We start from the raw sequence: 21128 nt of genomic DNA, 5'->3' as shown, positions 1-21128 counted from the left end.
AATTAAAATGGCACTGCAGGCTGATGTTTCTAGAGATATACGGTCATCCGCAGGCTTTGGGTAACCATACGGTGCACAGAACACTTATGAGTTAGGGTGCTTTGGAGGGTTTTGTCCCTCAAACTCTTTCCTACCAACTGCACTTTCTGCTGCTTGTGTTTGCATAATGGTCATATTTCCTGTGATCTTTACTGAAGAAAAAATATTTTCCTTTTCTAATTTAATCCTTAGCTATTGTTTTCCCAACCTCTAGATCTCAAAAAATACGATTTCTTAAAAAAAAAAAAAAAAAAAAAAAAATCTAATTAAGCCATTTATCAAGCTTTTCCAAGTGGGTAGAGTGACAAATTAGCCCTATCTTCCACCAACAATCTGATGGATGGGAAGATAAAGACGCAGAGGCTGTTATTTTAGCTGGAAGCTCTCTACTATATCACTTGTTTGGCCCTAAGCCAAAAGACCCTAAGAGATGACAAGAACTAATGATGGGTCCATGAGGTTTATGCAGCGTGAGGCCTGACATAAAAGGAATCTGCCCTTACTACCACTCTCTCCCTGCCTTCTCCCTGGAAAAAATAATCTTGGTTTTTAACAACTGTTTACTTGATCATCTTACTCCCTCAGTAGATGGAAAGAAAATGCAAACTGTAAATAAATTTGCACACTGATATACTGCTGACCAGTTCTGCTTTTCTCTGCAAACATGAAGTGATCATTATGACATTGCTTTTAAGTCTACCAAGTGAGTCTGAGAGAGGCAGACTACAAATAGGTTTCCCTAGAAGTCTTTATTTTATGCCATTCCTTCAGAAGAGCTGGACTCCCTGAGAGCCTGTATTCCAGACACAGGCACAGAGTCCTGGCCAGGGGAGGTCAGCACCCCCAAAACTGCCCCAAATTGCAATGCACTGAAATCAGGTGTACAGAGGTTGTGGCAAAATCAGGACCAGAATGCCAAGTTTTCTTGGATTCAGAGGGGGAATGGGAAAATTCATGGAAGAAAAATTCTTTAAAGAATTCAATCAAGCCTGTACCACCTCTGGCTCAGAAAGATCCCAAGCCATGTAGCAACGGATGCCAGGAAAGAATTTGGGGGAAATACCACTATTTGCTTTTGTGTGCTTGTGCCCAAGTATTTAGTGCTCTTTTACTTTACTCTTAGTGCTTTTTAGGATACAGGGGTTTGGGTGAGGGGGATCTTGGGTCTGACACTGTTTTTGGTGATGGGATCACCTTCAAAGTCTGTAACTTAAATCTTTCTCCCTTCTCCCTACAGTTTTGTAATACGCATCCATTTTACATATAACGGAGGCTCTATGTACAGGTTGGAATACAGCTGCTACTCTACTGGAAAGCGGGAAGAGAGGATGTAACAGCCGGGATGACTCCTAAGAAAAAAAACCACCACCACCAAAGAACAATCCCACATTTTGATACATTATTTTAAAAATTTGCAAACAAGCCATTTCTGAAGATGATTTATGTTACTGGGAGTTAGAAGTAAAATCCATATATTTTTCAATGGGAAACTATTTAAAGATTATTCTTGATGTCCCATCTTTTATTACTTTTTTTCCTTGCAGAAATAGAAGACACTTCAACTTACTGGCAGAATGAGAAATTGTAGTATTGCTTTATAAAATCTAACTGCACTAATTCTGTGAGGCTGAATATACCTGGTCAGCTCGATTAATCTTTTCAATGGAACATTTTTACAGTATGCAATTAAAAACAATAATGCAATGAAAAGACAACAGCTTTAGCACTCAGTGCAGGGCCACATTCAGCACATCCTACAGCATTTTACCTTTGTTTTCCCATCTGGATTTAATAGTATGTGTAGAAGCAGCACAATGCAAAACTAGGGCATGTGATTTATCTTGAACTTTCCTGTGTCTTGATAAAATGTCCTGTAGTCATCCTTACCCTAGTTACCTTACCCAAAGGGATGCACTTTGCATTCATGGAGTTTTTCTCTCTTGTAACCTTTTAAAAGGGGGCATGCCATTTAACCTGAGACATAAAGGCAATTTACCTTGCTTTATCAACTGTAGCAACGTCCACAAGCTCTGATTTTTTTTTGGGAAATAAAAAAGAGCTGGGAGCACCTGAGGTCCAGCATAATCATGGAAAGAAAAAAAAAACAAACAACAAACTTTTTAATACTAAAAACCTTACTTGGCAACTTCAAAACAAGGAATTAAAATTCTGGTTGAGGATACAATGCAAACGATGCAATACCGTAGTAATTCAGTTTCTTCCTTTAAGTACATAATGTACTTTCCTAACTGTTCAGTGATAATAGGACTGCTTAGGAACCACACTGCAGGTTCTCTATATGCCATTCACTTGCAACGCTTTGGATGAAACTAAAGGCTGTAAATAAAGACAATGCACTGGTTGAAGTTTTCTACTCAGAACTGTATTTTTCCAGTAAGAATGAAGCGTAAGTGTTCTGGCAATATGCAATTAAGTGTTCAAATGTCATTGCTTCTCACTCAGGAAGAGAACGCCTTGAACAAAGAGCCTTAAATGCAATTTGGCTGGAAATAAATTGTTATTCAGCAGAAGATCAGTACTGAAGTTGCCAATGAACCAAACTGCTTGCTTATAATTAGCAACATGGTCATTGTCTGACTACCCTGGCATACTGTCAATATGCCTGGGCAGACTCTGTGATTTAAGATTATTTAGAAGGCAGTTATTCATTGTCTCAAGAGACAGGTAAAACGACTCCTTTCTCAGTCACTCGGCTTGGCTCAGGGGAGCAGTGGCTACAACTCAATCCTATTTAGCTTTTCTTTAGCTAACTAAAGATTTTTCTTCTCTTTTCTTTAAATATGGCTCCAGTTACTGAATATAGCAAGCTCATTCAGAACTGTAAGCATCAGATTTTTCAAAGTCTCCTGAACTTCCCAAACATTTTAGCTAACAAAATTAAGCCATTTTGTTCTACAATTTATGCTTTATGACACGATTCAATGGAAGACTTAAAAAAAAAAGTTTTCTCCAAAATAAATACTAACCAGAAGCTTACTCCACCCTGCACTTGTCTTATTTGCCAGATGACCAGTTTGCTTCATTTCCTTTCCATAACTAGAAAATACAGCAAGTCTGTGCACATACAGTTCCTGCCTGGAAGCACAGTCTTAAGCAGTTAACCCCAAGTTAAAGCATAAGCTCATCTTTCATTTCTATTTTATGATAATATTTAATCAGTTAGGGCTGAAGAATCCAGAGAAAGTTTGCCAGGAAATGTTGCCCAGATTTTGTGGAAAAATGAGTTTGGTAGAACTGAGAAACATAAGGAAACCACCACGCTGCTACTAGAGCTGCACAGAGCAGTGTAAAGACCGGCCTTGCATGAATCAGTGCTTTTCCATTGTGCCTCTGAAACTGAAACAGGAAGGGGGTAAATGAACCAGAGTGCAGAGACACTGCTCAGCTCTGGCAATGGAAATCCAATTTCAGCGACCAAAGGGATCTGGTTTTCCCTTGTCTTGATTGTTCCTTCTTTTAGATCGTGTTAATATTCTGTCTTGTTTTTAACTTAAACTTATTTTAGTCTCTTGTGTTGGGAACAGCTGCTGATTTTAAGATGACTTTCACAAGAGTATTAAGAGAGAGATTTTGCTCACTAAGTGATACATGAAGAGAGTAATGATTTCAGAGCTCTATGTCCTGTTTTAGTTATTTCTACTGTCAGGAAAAAATGGTTGACCTACTTCTATGTTATAAAAATAGTCAAGGATCTTTAAACAAAATCAATCTCATTGAGCTGAACAGAAGTGGAGAGGTGTCACGTGCCCACAGTGCAGCCTGATTAGGTGCCCACCCTGGCAGTGGGAGCTGTAAAACCGTGAGAGCGCACCCAGGGGCTGTTCACCCAACACTACCTGGGGACTACTGAAAATCTCAGAAGTTTGTTTTAAAAAGCGCCATTCAGGTTCTACGCCAAAGAACGTCAGCAAGGATTTGGTGAGCATCACTCTGTGGCCTTGAGGGTACAGACTTGAGGTAGAACATGCAGACCTATAAATGAGACACAGAAACAGATGATCTGGAATGACCAGAGACGTAATTGAAGGGATGGAGTGAACTACAGCTGCTCAAGCTAGAGAAAACCAAGGGGCTGCACGACAACGCTCTGAAAAACATGTGAAAATGAAGGAGAGAGTATTGATTTCTTGATTATGAGCTTGATCTGGGGCAGGGCAATGCCCAAATGAGCTCGGAGGTCCCTTTCAGAGCTCAGTGAAGGGATATGCTGTAGGAGAATAAACTTTCTGTAAGGTTGTGGAATCCTTCAGAAAAAGCAGACAATAACTACATCTAAAGCTTAATGTCTTTTAGCATGGTTCCGAAAACAGAAAACATCTATTTGCCACAAGAGCTACATTTTTTTTTTTTTTAACTTGTATTGGTTTCATCCCTAGGAAACCTGTGTACTTTCTGAATAAAGAGCCTGAATTTAAACCATTCCCCCAGCCTGCAGAGATTTGGTCCTTGCTTTATTTTTGCAGATTTGTGTTTTGAATCTAGGTGTTGCCAATCACTTTTGCTCTTCTGATAACATGTGTAAACCCGTCTGAGTATGTCTATCATCGTAACCATTGTTAGAATTCTAGGATTAAATGTATTATACCTCATTTATTTTGTACTATTTGCTATTACCCTATTAACTACTCTGCATTTGAAGTCTATTTTCTGCACAAAGTCCTGTGTGTTATTAAGATATAGGTAGCTATTACAATGCTCAGCTGAGAGTATCAAAGCCTTTACACAGCATAACAACTTCACTAGATGGCAGTGGAGAGAAACACTACTCTATGTAATCTCCTTTTCTAATAGGACAGGGAACATCCCAGTAAGTACTGCGATTTATTAGTGTTGTCTGGGTTAACTCTAGATCACAAGACAGCAATGTTTTCACCCACATGGAAGTCTGGAGGCTTCTGCCCAGTTCAGTCTCCATGCGTATGTTTGCTAGAGCATGGACACATGTTCTCCCAGCACTACCCCAGAGCAGCGGTGTCACACATACTCACCTTTGAAGTGTCACAATTGCTCTTCCTCTATCTTCATCTATATGAATAAACATCACATTTCTATTGTCACAGTCACTAGAGTAACCCCAGAGGAAGAATTAATCCCGTTGTGCATTAACCACGGCCAGGACCAGAGAGACAGAAGGAGCTGTTCCCTGCCCTGCATTTGCTCGGCAGGTGGTGGAGCGACTGACTGGACATAATCCAGTGTAGATTTTAAGAAAGGAAATGGAAGACTTTGACAAGCAACTGCCGGCACTTTTCTGGAAGCAGCATGGCAACACCTTCGCATCAAGGGCATGAACAGTTTTCTTGTAAGCTCAACCATCCAAAGGTTGTTCCTGAAAGGTAAAGTCAGAGACGCCGCCCCTCAAAGAATCGTAACGCTCATGCCATAAACACGATGAAGAAAAGGAGTGAAGGGTAAGAATGAGCAAGCAAGCAATTTGAAGAGTTTTGTGAAGAACCACTAAAATATTTTTCATTCTCAAGAACTCTTTACAAATACATGTTTGTTGGGAGAACTCAATGTCCCTTACAGGTAACTCAAGAAACAAAGTATAATTTTTCAGACTTGTGACAAAACTCCAAGAAATACTTTAAGCAGCAAGTTCTGTAGCTTCTAAGCTTCAAAACCTTCAACAATTCAATCCTTTGAATACAGAGGACTGATGCCTGCCAGTCCTTAGAAATTAATACACTTGAACCAAAATAAAACACTGGGACAGAGTGGATGATTTCAGCCAAGACCATTACTTCAATTAAAAGATAATCAGTAAAATTCTGCAGAAACTATGGAGTTGTCTGGCTTTATTTATAGTGTTCAGAAAACATTATCACTTTGTACGATAAGGAGATGAAAAAAGCTTGGTTTCTCCTAGCATCAGATGTAAAAAAAGTATTTTCTAAGCTTTCTTTCTTGCTTTTAGAGAAATGTTAAATTAAAAAGTCAATTCACTGTGTAAATCATACTTTTATATACTACATCTTGCCTTTACTTCACCCATAAGTCCAAGACTTTCTCCTTAGAGAGCGATACTTTGTCCTCTGACATCTCATCTGCTTGCTTACCAAACTGTTTGCAAGAGCTAGCAGAGATTCAGGATATTGCTAGCAAGGACAAAAAACAAGCCCAGTTCTGTTGCAAGTGACTTCTTGACTTATGCCTTCTAAGCACAAACCTCCATTCAAAGGCTTGAACTTTTAAAGGCATCATTTTCTGTATTTACTTTTGTGTAAATATGAGCAGATGAGAAACAATTCCTTATGGCATTCATTCTATGAGATTTCCCTTACTCTTCCTCTTTGCTGGCCGTTGAGAAACAGAAATATATGGAAGTGCAAAGCCCCAGGGTTTCGTTAGTGACACAGCGGGTTGGATTCTCTGCTCTGCAACTTGCACATGGCTCCAGTCAAACAAATATACACAATACACAGGGCTGTCAGATATAGTACAACTTGTTGCCTAAACCAACCTGACAAAAAATAAATGACTGCTCCCTAAGCATCAAAAGGTAGGTGAAAGTAAGAAGTGAATTATGTAGATTCCTAGGAAAAAAAATACACTTCAAATGAGCTTGGTGGATTTCCTCACATGGAGATACTGTAAATACATAGCTACAATTTTATATGTTTTGGAACTAAATACACACAGCATAAACACAAAAGACCAACTTGACAGAACAGGGATGCAACTTATGCTCACTCCAAACCATTTCAGGGAAGTAATTTTCTTTTACCATTAACATTCAACAGCTTCACGCTGGATGTTCCGGGGTGACCCTGATGCACAATGAGACAGTTAGGTACCCTGTTAAGAATCCTCAAGTCCCCTCAAACTGCCTAGATACTGACAAACCAGTCCTTTTAGTTCATTTGTTGCCCTCCTTTTAGTTTATTTGTTGCACTCATTCAGCTCCTCTTTTGAGACTCTTAATTAACCTTATGCAAGAAAAATCTCAACTGCAAAATAAGGATAGCTGCTGCACCTTATCCTCACACCTTTCCCCCAAACGTGCTCATAAATCAAAGCACTGTGGCTTTGCCTGGAAGCTGTGCCATCGTATTACTCTTAATTAAGTAGCCTCAAATTAAGTGGCCAATCAATATTGATTCATATGGGTCTCACTGCAATAAGTCATCACAATGGCTTAAGGTGCTACTGATGTGAATATAATATCTAGACTTGGTCTGTCTGCATTCATACCAAATGAAAGTTAAGGGCAAAAAGAAATACTTAGCTGTTTTCTTCTATAGATGTACATCTGACAGTGTAGAAAGCGATTTCCCTTCCTTTCAAAACTGTACAAGTATTTCCTGGTCTACTTAACTTGCATTTAATTTCTCTTCAGAGCACTTGACTTTTGTACCACCACAGAAAATAAAAATGTAGTGACCTGCTTTTCCCTGAGGACTTGCATGATGGACACTGGTTAAATCTGACTATAACCTGCACAATACTCTGCTTGGAATGAGGATTGAAAATTGCTGCATTCTAGTTAAGATAATGCATCATTACAACAAGAAGTTCTCTTCTTTCTTAATTTCAGAATTTAACTGTCTATAATTGACTAAATGCATTCTTATGGCACTTGCATATCAATTCCTAAATTACACTGATTAGAGTAACTTGCTCAGACTTCCTAGGAGTTCAAGCATGTTTCTCTTTTCTCTAAAGAGAAGGAAGGTTTTAATAGTCCTGCATTTACAGGTGATTTTTACCACAGCCTAGTTAGATTATATTCTCCACGGCTCCAGTCCACTACCAGGAGCATTAAGTTTACTTTAATACTGTTTGCTTTCCTATGGTTCTAACGCAACTGAAATGAGAGAAAATTGTCTTTTATAGACCCTCTCTCTGTGCTTACAACATACAAATTTCTACAATTTAACAAACTCCTTGTGCTTCTTTTGTAAGAGTACAGATATATTACTTAGTATAAATAGTATTTAGGTGGAAAAGTTAGAAGAGGAAATAAAAACATGAAAACAAATTGCGTATTCAGTCATGTAACATGTTTTTGGCTCAGTTCAGGTTGCACAGTCATGCAAACTTACTTTCTTAAGTGTTATCCCACAACTGCAGTGCGTATAAAATCTTTACCGGAAACCTCCTAAAGCCAGACATCTGCTCTTACGTGCCAACACATTGGTAGCTACATAGCAAGGAGAGGTTGATGGTTGATGCATGACAATAATTCTCTTCCCCTACCTTGACAGTGAAGTGGCTGGAGGCAGGATTAGTGTGGGTTCCACCCAGCTGCAGACCCAGGACTGTCTGCCACATAGAGCCATTCCCACCAGGCAGCCTTGTAATTTTACAATGGACTGTACTTCCACCTTTGCACTAGCACAGATCAAATACTTGCAAATGAAGCATTCATTACCTCCTTATCTTAGAAATCATCATATTCTTTCTTGTGTCTGTCCTGCCAGCACTATTCAGCCAAAGCACCCAGAGATTCTAGTGATATTTTAAAGCCTCTCAGTTATCAGACAATGGGTGCACGAGGTATTTTTATCACTCACCAGGTCACCCAAAAAGATTTCTGAAGTTTGAAGCTCTAATTGAAAATTACTTCATATTTTTACAGCAATTGTACTATGTCTTGATTGGGCACTGTTAAATAACAGTTGAAATGGAGCTCAAGACAGAGTGCCAATTTACAAACTAAACTAAAGTTTCATACCTCACTAAATCCTTGACCAAAGTGGATTATAACATAAAACCCTGACAGACACTTGGCTACAACGTAAGCACTGGAATAATAAGGCAGTATTTTTATTATCAATCCAAAACCAATTCTTACAAATATATTTCATATCACATCTTCTCATCCCTGCTCAGATTTGTATTATCTTTTCTAGCAAGTGTTTAAAAAGAAATAATTGCATTAGAGATATACCCAGCTTATTTAAATTTCTTGATACCCTTTACTTTCACTAGCAACAAAAATTTGCAGGCCTGTGTTGCTTGCTATGGACCCTAGGTGGAAATTCTTAGCTTGTACACTTGCCCTCTGTTTACTATGCAAAGGAGTTGTAACAGTATGTGGGAATGAAAGGCCATCATTTTTGTGGAATTGAATTATTTGTATAAATTTTGCTTCTGAATTGCTCTGGAAACTTGAAATTGTTACATAATCGAGAAACCCATTCAGATGTCTTTCCAGTCTTTCATTTTCTGCCTTTGATGCATTTGCCACTGGGTGTTTCACAGAATATTAAGATTTCCATATGGTTTCATTTACATTTTTAATGCAGGAGTCCTAGTTTGCCATTGGGTGTAGTTCAGGTCTCAACTGTAGGTCACATCTAACTAGGGGACATCTAGGAAATGAAAAGGTCCTAGCACCTCTGTGATTAGCCCTGCTGAATAATTGCTGCAGTAGCTGATTTTTGCTGTACAGATGTTGGTAATTTTCTATTGAAAACCATCAGTATCAAACTGTCAGAGTCAAGAAATGGCTTTAATTATTTCCTCCCTGGAGCAGTAACAGCCATTACTTGAATATTGCCAAAGCCGGAATGTGCTTGTGCTGGTGATTTCTTAGCACATGCAGTGAAGGCAGCTTACCTGCACTTGCCAGCCTGGCTGCTGTCATGGATTTGCTCCCTTGCTGGGGGAAAAGCAGGACAACGTGATTGCTTCGGTGAGGGCTGCAGCGTCTGGAGACCACCTTGCAAACGTCTGCTATTCTCCCTGGCCACCAAAGACTAACATTGTTTTTCTGCTTCATTGAGTACTGAAAATAGAAAATAAATCAGACAGAAAACTCCTGGAAATAACAACACAAGAAAAAAAAAATCTTCTCTTGAAGGGAATAATTGAATAAAAAAACCAGAAGCTACAGAAAACTGGGTGGAAAATCGAAAGAAGGTGAGGTTGGCAGGGCTACTGCAGAAGTCTCCTTATTGCTCTGCGTAGGCACTGCACAGGCTCTCATCCCTACTTACAGCAATAAGCAGAAATAAAACCATAGCCAAAACCCACAGCTTTAAAAAGAAAAATCCAAGAGCAGGTTGAAACATTTTTAACAGTTTATAGCAACTTTAACATTATTCTCTGTCCTTCAAATAGTTCCAAAACCCAGAAAAATTAAACGTTGATGTTAATGTGAACATTTCCACAGGAGCCTGCCACGGGCTTTGGCTCCTGCTTCAAAAGAAAATAAAAGCCCTTGAAAATAACTCTTCGGCTAGGACGTTTTATTCCTCCTTCCCATGCTGTATCCATTTGGGAAGACAATCTAACCTCTGCACCCAGAAAGTTATCTTGTCTCTGAAGTGGGATAAGGTTTTTCTCCCTAATTGATTGCAGGGCTTGTCCCTCTGACAGAGGATATTAAGCTTTGCTGATGCAAAGGTTTTGTGAAGTCTGTAGGAGTCTGTCTCCTAAAAGAGCAAAGAATCATTAGGATGTTCATGCAATAGCCACACACTTGGCCAGCAATAAACTGCTCTTCCTTTGAAGCGCACACGTCAGATAGTTGTGCATATAGACACCAAGTACGTTTTCCCACATGCAGCAGCAACCTTGTCTTCTGCTGACTGTGCATTACAGACTAGTGCCACATCACTAATGGAGCATTAATGGTCTTGGGTTGCTCAAGAAAAAAGGGTGGAAAGGCTGAGAGAAACAAAACTTTGCTTATAAAAAAGGAGTCAGTCTAAAGAAATATACTGGAGTCCCTTTGGAAGTATTTGCCAGCCCAAAAGTCTTCAACTCGTTAAGAACTCACCTCTAAGTTGTGCAACATGTTTGCTATTAATTTATCTAATGTTTATAAGTACTAGCAAGGAAGAAGTCACTCACGGAATGTTTTAACTACAGCCAAATTGTCCTTGACTTTTTTTTTTTTTTAATTTCCTTTCTTTTTAGGTCAGCAATAAAAATTAAACATCTTGAGAAAGAAATAGAAACAGTTACTACATCAAAACAAGCAGCTCAGAAAAGAGAAGAAAAATGGGTTTTCTTCACGCTGCACTGAAATAAACACCTCCAAGTTCTGCTGAGTCTTTGATCAGGCATTAAGATATTTTTCCAGGCAGGTTTCTGCAGTTAGTAATTCTATGAGGTGTGCACTTCTAACTGCAGAGTTCTATCACAGCAATGATAACAAACATTACATGTCAGTACCATATGCTTTTGAGCATTAATGAAGATGACAATACTGGTTAATAGAGGTTTGTAATCAATAGCTATTAAAGCTCTGCTGCTATCCCTTCACAACAGCTAAGAGCATAAATAATAATGAGTTATGAAAAACATTCAGTATCTCTGGCTGGGCAGAAATTGTTTCAACTGCAAGAGGCGTGTCTTGCATGTGGCATATCCAAACCACAAAACTGATACCTATGTACAGAGTTTGGTGTCATCGGCATCTAACTCAGCTGAAACTATTTTGGAGTTTTGCTAAGAGTAACAAGACTTGATGAATGGAGATTAATGATTAAAATATTTCAGCCTTTCTAAGTCCTCACACAATGTGATGGCAAACAAGTCTTCAAAGAGATTTATTTTTGTTCCTAGCAGCTGGATATCTACGGCCTGCCGTTCCTGAGGGAGTCCCAGAGACCTACTTGATGATGAGAGTGTTTCACAGCTGTAAAAGACTCAGATTGTTAAACAATGACTTGAGCTGTAACATATTTTAGTAACCCTGAGGTTTTCTAACTGCCTACAGCCAGCCTGCTTATCACTGGAAACCTGTGAGCCCCTACGTTGTAATGAGAGGCAGTGAAAGCCTGTCTTAAAGATGCAATTCAATTACAACGAAATTATTCCAGAAAAGACAACACCCTTCCACTCTGTTTTTCTGATGACAGAGGTGCAAGTGGGCCAGGGGCTTGCTGGCACAGGTAAGATGTCACTGCTCCAGATGGACCCTTGCAGGGGTGCCGCTTTTTGAGCGGCGGTTCAGAAGGCACAGATGTGAACAAAACCTGTGATGAGAGTAATGGCTAAATGGTGCATGCTGGTTCCTACAGAATAAAAACCAGCAAATGGCAGAGAAACTGATGAAATCCTTCCCCAAGGTGCCTACAGCAGTGAGATTTATTCTGTTGTCAGTGTCAGGGTGAACTTCTCTTTAACATTGTTATGGTGCCAAAATTACAGCTGTAAGACCAGATCCTGGGTCACCTCTTCAGAGAGGAAGACACCCAAAATGGATATCACAATGCCCTATAATGCCACTAACAGTACTAAAGACCTTTATGGTCTGTAAAAAAATATTCCTTATTATCACTTATGCGCAAAAACAGGTGTGAAAATCATTTTTCCTACCTACAGAGCATATTTATTTACAAGGCAATTACTCAATTACAAACATTTCCATTTTGAATTTGGATCAAAATTCATCTTGGACAATGCCAGAGAAACATTTGTGAAGCCATGATGGCAGAAGTAGAGCTTTTGTAAAGCACTTTTTCTAAGCCACGTGCACATTTAAAAATCACTTTGAAACTCCCATCGAAGATGTAATCACAGACTCTGTAGTGATCTATATTACTAGGCCCTGATTATTTGTGCAAAGTATGCTACATTAACTTACATATGATGGAGCTGTAGATTTAAATAGCTTTAAAGTATTATAATTAAAATTAAATAACCATAAACAAAATTAATGAATAACATTTTCTGGTTCACGTCCCTAGTTTTTATGGACTCCATTCACTAGCTGATTAGTATGCCAAAAGTGGCCATTTTCTATTGTGCAGCCATAATCCTGAACGGCTGCACTTGCGGATGTAATTGTGCTCAAAACCCAGACGATGGGGAATCAAACTACACAAAGTTCCAGTACTGCCTTGAAATAAAAAAAAATTAGATCTTACAATGGGGAGTGCCTTACTGTTCTAGAAGATAAATACATTAATAATTTCTTTTAGGAGGCAAAAAAATCCTCACATCTTTCTAAGATGTACATGTTAAAATATTTAAGAGACTTTTCCAGTCTTCTTGTTGAGCCTGGGTTTTATTCTGTGATGAGACGTTTTGGGGATGTTGTTTGCATTAAATGCATTTGCACTGGAAATATTATTCTGAAAAATCTAATTTTTGTTTGACAAAAATTTATTATTTTTACTCTGTTTTGACATGGTTTAGTGCTATGAATGCTTTTAGCAAGTAATCTTTAGTAAGCGTCAATGCTGTCTTACCCAAGTCTTACACAGCATCTTGTCACAAACCAATTCAAGTTCTACTTTGACTTCTTTTGCTTCATCTTCTTCTTCCCTGGAAATACAGATTATGTGGAATGTCTCATTTCCTGTAAAAAGAATAATTTGCTTATACAGTGCCAGTCAGTTTCCAGGCATCACATTCTAAAGGCCCAAAAATCCCAAAATTTCAGATTAAGAAAAAGCCAATAATGCCAATTTTGAAGCCATTACTTTTCTTCTATCACTGTGCCAGAAATCAAACTGCTGGCACTATACATGTCCATAGGTGAACAGCCTCTGAGGGAACACAGAGAAACTTCAGCTCTGAAGGTGGATTAGATCAACATGTAAAAATTACTTGAACAAAATAATCAAATACACAAAAGTTACTCCTAGGAAAGAGGAGAGATACTTTAAATGAAACCCACACTTTAGAAATGCCACTGCTTGTTTCTGTAGAATGAATACATTGAATACCTCATGACACTCTGTGGCCTTTAAACATTTTTACACTAAAGGGATACTCTAGGAGGAAAAAAACCCAGTTCTGCAGTCTCGCATTTCTTCAGGGACAATGCTGAACCCAGTTTTATTCTAGCAAAGTCTTAAATCCCTCAGAAAAATCAAACTTCCATGTTTTTTGCAGTAGTTTGGCACACTTCTTTCCTGCCTATTTCTTGATAAAATGGAGTTGCTGCCTCAAACCACAGACTGTGCCTATAGCGAGAGGGAACCCCCTGCCTAGGTAGGAGCGAAGCTATTGCCTTCTCAAGAGACTGACTGCAGCAAAAGGCCATGGCAAGGCTGCTCAAAGCTGATCCTCTTTCCTCTGCAAGTCCCTGACAACCATAGCAATGAAAAATAAAAAAAAACAACTCACCTATTTGGGGACAAAGAAGTTGGGGAGCTTTTCTTTGCTGCAGGACACTAGCTACTGCATGTTCCGGCAATTGCTGGCCTTCAGGTGGCTTTTTCCCCCTTAAGTGATTAATTAAAAATAGATGAACTTAATTTCCACCTGAAGCTTTTACAAGATCAGGTCTATAGGGAAGTAGATTGCAGTGTGTCCTCAGCTGTGGAAGGAGAGACAGGTGCAGGCTAAAAAAAAGGCTTGTTATAATCACTCCTCTTCAACACAGCTGGTTTAATAAGAGCACAGAGGTTTATTTGGACCACGCTTGGAAAATGGGAATTTCTATCTTTTTGTTCTTAATGTACCCTGCACAAAGGTCACTTGTTCTGGCAGTGGCTACTATCTGACATCTGAGCAGATCCTTAATGGGGGTAAATTGCCTAGTTCAGCAGTATAAATAACCACAGCAGCACTCACCAGCTAAGGATCCACTTGAAAATGCTTTTGATTAATTTCCTGTTACCGGGTTGATCTTCAAATGCCTCTAGATAACTTCCTGGCAGCGCAGTTAAAACACCATTTGCAGAGTGGCATTTCCATAGTTTTGCCTTTGATTCACAAGCCAGCACTTGATGCTTTCTACTGACCACATGCACCCACCTCCATCAGTGGCCCTGGCTGGGAGCTGACTTGAGAACTTTCCCAGTGCAAGCCATACCAGCACCGCGCAGATGAGCGGTGGCATGAATTCCTCCCGTCCACCACCCGCTGATCTTTCCCTGTGTATTTGCCAGTTTCTGGAGTCCTCACCCTGTGCAGAAGGACTTCGTACTGGATGATTTAACTTCCCGGTACACAATTATGGCTCTGATTCTTAAAGGATTTGTTGTTCAGTAATGATGGCAACTTTTCAATAGCATTTGCATGACCATCAAATACTGACTAAAAAAAATTGGATAGCCATCTCCGCACTTTATGAAATCCTTAAGGATTTTTTTTTTTCATGTGTGGTTATTTGGACTAAAACAGTTCAACGGAAGCATTTTATGGTAATTTGACTTTAAATATGGCTGTAGCACAAGTGGGATTTACAGTCATAAAATTCATTTACTGGAAGCAGGTGAAGAAAGATGTATTCGAGCAGCAGAAACCAAAATTTGGACAGTGAACCTCAAAATTGGGTCTTCTTTTCTACAAGGTTGTAATACCAGGATTATGTGCTCAATTTCTCCGTTACCCCTCCATGAGTTCTGATAAAGTATAACTACACTCAGTGAAGCTCCTCTTGATGGAGAATAAGCACAATCCTCAGGAGAGCCCAGTGCCAGCAAGTAATCTAGTTTTTCTATCCATGCTGTAGAGGTGAGATTTTACTTACAGTCATATGTAAAACTGCACAGACAACACATGGTGGAAAAGGACCATTGCTTCCAAAAATAAGAAAAGCTAGGGAAAATCATAGCAGCTGGAAGGCAGAGGGAAGGAGATGCTCTTATGGCCTCTCTTCAGTCCCAGTGACCACCCACAGGTAGGTCAATGGAGGTGGACCAGAGGCAGGACCCCAAACCAGTGCTATAGGTGCAGTCCTTTCCACTGCTCTTTCCTGGCTGTTACTTCAAACCAATGAACTAGAAAAGTAACTGACAGAGACAGGGGTAAGAGGGCAAAAAAGAAAAGATAGCATTTTACACTAGATTTTGGGCCCCATAATGATAGAGATGAAAAGCGGTCACTTCCTAACCTGCCTGCACTCCATCTGTTTGCAACAAGATACTTCGTCCCCATGTAAGCAGAGGGAAAAGGGATGGGGTTTTTTCTTGCACATTCATGTAGATTTTGAAAGGAGGAAACCAAGCAAGCCAAAATTATATATAATTTTCTCTTTTTCCCCATAGATCCAGTCTGGATGGATGCCAAACCACATTTCAGAAGGGCGAGAAAGGCCCAACATCTGCTTCTAGTGTAACTGTTTGTATCTTCACTCTAGGAAAAATAGGTTTGAAATAATCTCAAATTGTCTGACACCTGTATCCTATTACAAGTGACACATGGAAACACCTTCGGAATACTGAATTTAGCACCATGTCAACAGTTTAAAGTTAACAGGAAAAAAATTGGTAAAAATTATTGCTTCAGCTTTCTGCTGAAACAGAACTTGTGTCATTTCACAGGATCATGCTGCAAGCTTGATCCATAAATGAAATGGGCTTTGAACCAGCAATTATAATATGGTTTGTGTCCCTAGCTATAGCTGGAATTAAATCCAGCATGCACCTCAAGATGATTAGTGCACTGTATTTTGAGCTTAGTGGAGGCACACCTACGGGTTGGGTGCCAGTCAGCACCTAGGACACAGACACGCAGTGGTTTCAGGGACATTCTTCCTGAAGTTTGGCTGTGAATCTGAAGTTTACCAACTTGCAGGTTATGAGAATAGTGAGCAAATTACCTTATTTTTCTCAAAAAAGGGAATCAAATTCCTGTGACAGAAGATAAATCCTGCATGGCACAGAGGTTTGCTAGTTTTTGGGCACAGAAAACTACCAAAAGAATTCGAAGTCGGGCAAATGGTTTTGCTATATTGCCTATGCACTTCCCCCAATGCAGATGCCAAAGTGCATGTAGAGATTTATTTTAAACTCTCTATCCAAACATACATAATCTCCTATTTGCAAATTCTTCTCATTCAGGAAATAATCTGGTGACCTTTTCTCAGATAACACACTAACGGTAAGATTCAAGTTCTGCTGAGGACATTCATTAAAATTCATAAAACTTTATACCACCTAAAAATACATTATCCATTACAAAAACATGTCTTTCCATTCATCTTTAAAGACATGCTCTTTTTAAGAACTGTGAATCAACCTCATTCAAGGGATTAACTGGTTTTTAATGCTAGTCTGAGAGTAAGGGAAACTTTTCTTTTTAGACCGTCTTGTTTTTCAGCAGATCTGCAGCCTTGCCTAGAGTCAAGAAACACGAAAAAAATATGGGTCTTGATTATTTTTGTCTTTTGTTTCTGCCAATTATTTGACACCATGTGAGCTATACCTCTGTGTGCGAGTAAAGTCAGAGCTCATGCAAGAACAGACCAAATAGTTAAAATATGGGCAAACACTGAATTTCTTTGTGAATTATGGCATACTAATGACAAGTATGTGTCCTGGGTTCGCTTAATCCATGACAATATGTTAAAAGTAGAAAAATGGGGCAATAACAGAAAGACTGACCAATAACACTGAACCATTTTCTAGATAGAAGAAAGCATGCAGGAGCCTGTAAGCATCAAGAGCATCAAGTACAAATTCAAGTTTCTTTTAACCCCAGGACCAGCCAGGTGGACTTCCTATACGGTGTGGTACTTATGACACTAAACAAAGCAAAGTACATAATATTTTACATGCACCCATAGCTGAAAAATATTAGGGAAAACCTGGAGCACAAGGAAACCTATTCGAGGCAGAATTTATTCTACGGGAACACCTCCAGTACCACAGCCTGATTTGGGAACAGTTTAATGGAAACTGCTCCCACAGTCTTAGGTTTAAAACTCTCAGCTTAAAACTCCCATCTTAGAAGAAAAAAAATTAAAAAAATTAATAGACCCCTGCAAGACCCCAAGAAATAATATTATAAACTGCTATAAGCAAAATGCGTGTGTACATGGCAAGATCAGCTTTAAAGCAACACGAACGAAGGAAGTTCACAGCTACATATTGCAAACAGCCTTCCAAAAAGTGTGTTACATGGTAGGACAGTTCCCCCAGAAGGATGCTACAAATCACATATTTGAGTTACTAAACAACAGCAACAGTCTGAAGGGAACAGTATAAGACAGGCAGTAATTCTTCATTAGGAACAGCTTATTAGAGAACTTATCTTTCTATTTTTTGCCTATTACTGAAATAGATGGGACAAAATAAGGGTGTCTTGTAAACAGCTGCTCTACCATAGGTCCACAAAAAGAAGCTTCAAACTACAAGGTGCCAATGTGAATTCAGTAAGGCCACAATACTGCTCTCCCTGTATTTCAGTCATGTTACAGCTGAGGTTCAACCAGAATGCGGATGCAGAGCCCTGCTGTTCCAATGTGCAAATACTGATCCCACCCAAATATCAGGATAAGCTAGCCCCTTTCCCCATGGGCAGCCTGGCCTCCAAGGCAGATTCTAGCTGCTGGCAAAGATCCTCCCACATATCCCACAACTTGTTTATTCCAGCTGGGACTTACATTTGTGAACACAGACTGTGAAATGCCAAACTGAAAGGCCAGCACAGCCTCTTCGCATATTCCAGCTCCTATCCTTGAACCTTTAGAAGTCAATTTTTCCTTGGTACTTCTGATTTTAAATGCATGAGGCTTCTTCAAAGTCTTAGCAAGTTTTTGCCCTTTAAAAAAATGGGCAGTCTTAGTTATTCCTGTTTGGACCTTGCTAACCCAACTGGACAAATGCGAAACAAAGTAACAGGTAATAAATCTCGAACACAAATCCCACATTTGACCCTGACCAAGTACACCATTCTTTTAAGGATGGACAGTGTGGTCTTATTCAGCATTTGCGTCTCCCTTTCAGAACAAACACAAAACAAGGATCTGCTTATCCTTTCCTTTTTGGTTCATACAAATGTTAACTTCCTGCAAGAGTGTCATTAGTGGCTGAAAACATCACCTAAACACGAGCCTGGGGACTCATGAAAACCTAGTGGAGAAAGGCAGATTTTGCTCCTTATTTAACTGCTACTTACCTTAAAGCCAGGATGCACTTACATCAGATGGGCTTTGGGGAAAAAGATCCACTTTCTGGCCTCTATACAGCCCAAATCGTGAGGTGATGCTGGCAAGGGCACCTCAAGGTGTGTGCTGTGATGTTACTCTGCCCACCTTGGGAACCAAAGAAAACCAGAACAAAAGTACACACAAAAGGTCAGTGCACCCTCCTGCAAGAATGTCTGCATCCCAGCTGGGACTTTGGCACTATTCTTTGTCTTTCTTCAGGAACCTAACCTTCCTGTGGGACCTATCCAGAAGTTACCATGCCTTTTACAATATAACTTAGCAACAACAGGCTAGGACAGATCATTTTCCATTTTGAAACTTCTGTGAAGGTCAGTGTGATTCTATTAAATGCAATTACATTTAAAAATCCATAATGCTTTTCCCAAGATTAATTTCTCTGTCATATTTCTAAAGACTTGCACTTCTGTATCATTAGCTATAGGTGTTTGGCAAATGCAATCATTCAAGAAGAGAGGAACACAGTGACAAACAAGAAACAATGAGCTTAAAGGTAGCGAGGAATCACAGACCAGTATAGATAAAATCAATGAGCAGTAAGCACATGTAGCTAATTATGATGCAGAATTCAAGACACTAACATCTGAGTGAGAGGATGCCAAAATAATCTTTTCAGCCAGAAACAAAACTGCAAAATCAGGAAGACTTCCTGAAGAAAAGGAATCCATTTTGTTTGGAAATATTTGTTAATAGTAAGTCTAATAAAGGTGTATGTATCTATAGAGCCTATGGTAATGCATTACAAGCAGGTTAACGATTTTGGTTTTTCCACTCTTGGGTATCTACAGAAGAACACTGTGATTTTTTTGTTGATTTGCTGTGTAAGAGTCTTGCATTTATTTCCCAGCTCTGGGAATTACTTAGGAAGCAATATTGATGAGTGAGGGATTTGATAACCTTCACTTCACTTCCCAGAAGGCTCACGATAAAGCATGACAATGGGAGGTGAGGGAAAAACTTTTCTGTATCAAAAATGGAACAGGAGATCAAAACCAAAATTAAATGCAAATATTAATGTTATAGTGATGCAAGGTGAAGATCTAACTGCCTTGGAATTCTCTATCAAACCCCATGTTACTTAAGATACTTACTAATGATTCAGTGTAAGCAGTGAAGAAGCCCAACCTGCAGGAGGACCTGCTCACCCTGTTTGCAAGTATCCCTGAGGACTATAAGGAATTTCACAAAGACTTAATGTGTGTCCACAAAAGAAAGGGTCTTCTGTCAAACCAAAACAAGTTGCCTCCTCTTGGGTATCATTAACACTTTCTGATTTATGGAAATGTTATTCAGTTCATCTTCCTCAAAATTCATTGCATTGCAAAAATAAAAGGGTTGTTCACTTTATGCTTTCAATGGCGAATGTTTATGACAACATGATTATGGAGAAAAACGCAAGCAGACCAAGGTATAATGATATAAAAATGGGCATTTTCAATGTTATTAATCAGACTGTTTTTTTTCTAGTTTGCTTTCTGAAAGGCTCATATTAAAATAACTGATCCTATTCATCAACAGTAAACTCTTTTGTTGCTCAGAGCAATGCAAGTTTGAACTCACTGATTTGGAATTCCAAGCCTCGTTCCCCGAGTTCATTTGCAGAACAAGCATGTCTGAGCAGGGCTGTACTTTACCAGCCAAGTGCATGCTTAGTTTTCACAGAATGAAATATATTCAATGCATATTTGTCTCGCAGAACTTACCAGAAATTTTGAGAAACTTGACCACAATGTGTTATCACCAGTGGAGATTTTTCTCCACTGAATGTGCAAATTCAACTTCTTTGGAGAAAATGTGGTTTTGTTGCTTTCCAACACAATTTGAGGACGGATTGCTCATACACTGACAATATGACTAAATATTGATGTTCGTGTTATTTGGATAGCGATCCCATAACATATTGCATCTATCAACCGATTACCTTGTCACTAGCTCTTTAAAGTCTATAAATACGTATATGCACAAGCAGCTTTGGTGATGCAATTCCCCACAACAGTAACTTGTAGCTGGGAAACTAACAACCTAATCTGTATCTTGTTGAGCAACAAGATATTCTGAGAATTCATTGTGCAGAAGAAATCCAGACTTCTGAAAGCACTTTTTTTTTTTATTCTCTGGGCTTCCAGTAGATTTTTATTGCACTCTAAACCAGGAACTGAATCTCTTAAACTACAATTTTGGAGTTATTCTGACTTTTGTTATTGAAACAGGAATGAACTTCAATTCAGCACGTAACTGGCTGCTTAGTTAAGGCTCCAGCCCC

The sequence above is a fragment of the Strigops habroptila genome, chromosome 3 (assembly GCF_004027225.2).
Source record: "Strigops habroptila isolate Jane chromosome 3, bStrHab1.2.pri, whole genome shotgun sequence".
Taxonomy (NCBI): Eukaryota; Metazoa; Chordata; class Aves; order Psittaciformes; family Psittacidae; genus Strigops; species Strigops habroptila.
The sequence above is the reverse complement of the archived record's forward strand: the minus strand, read 5'-3'. Positions refer to the sequence as shown.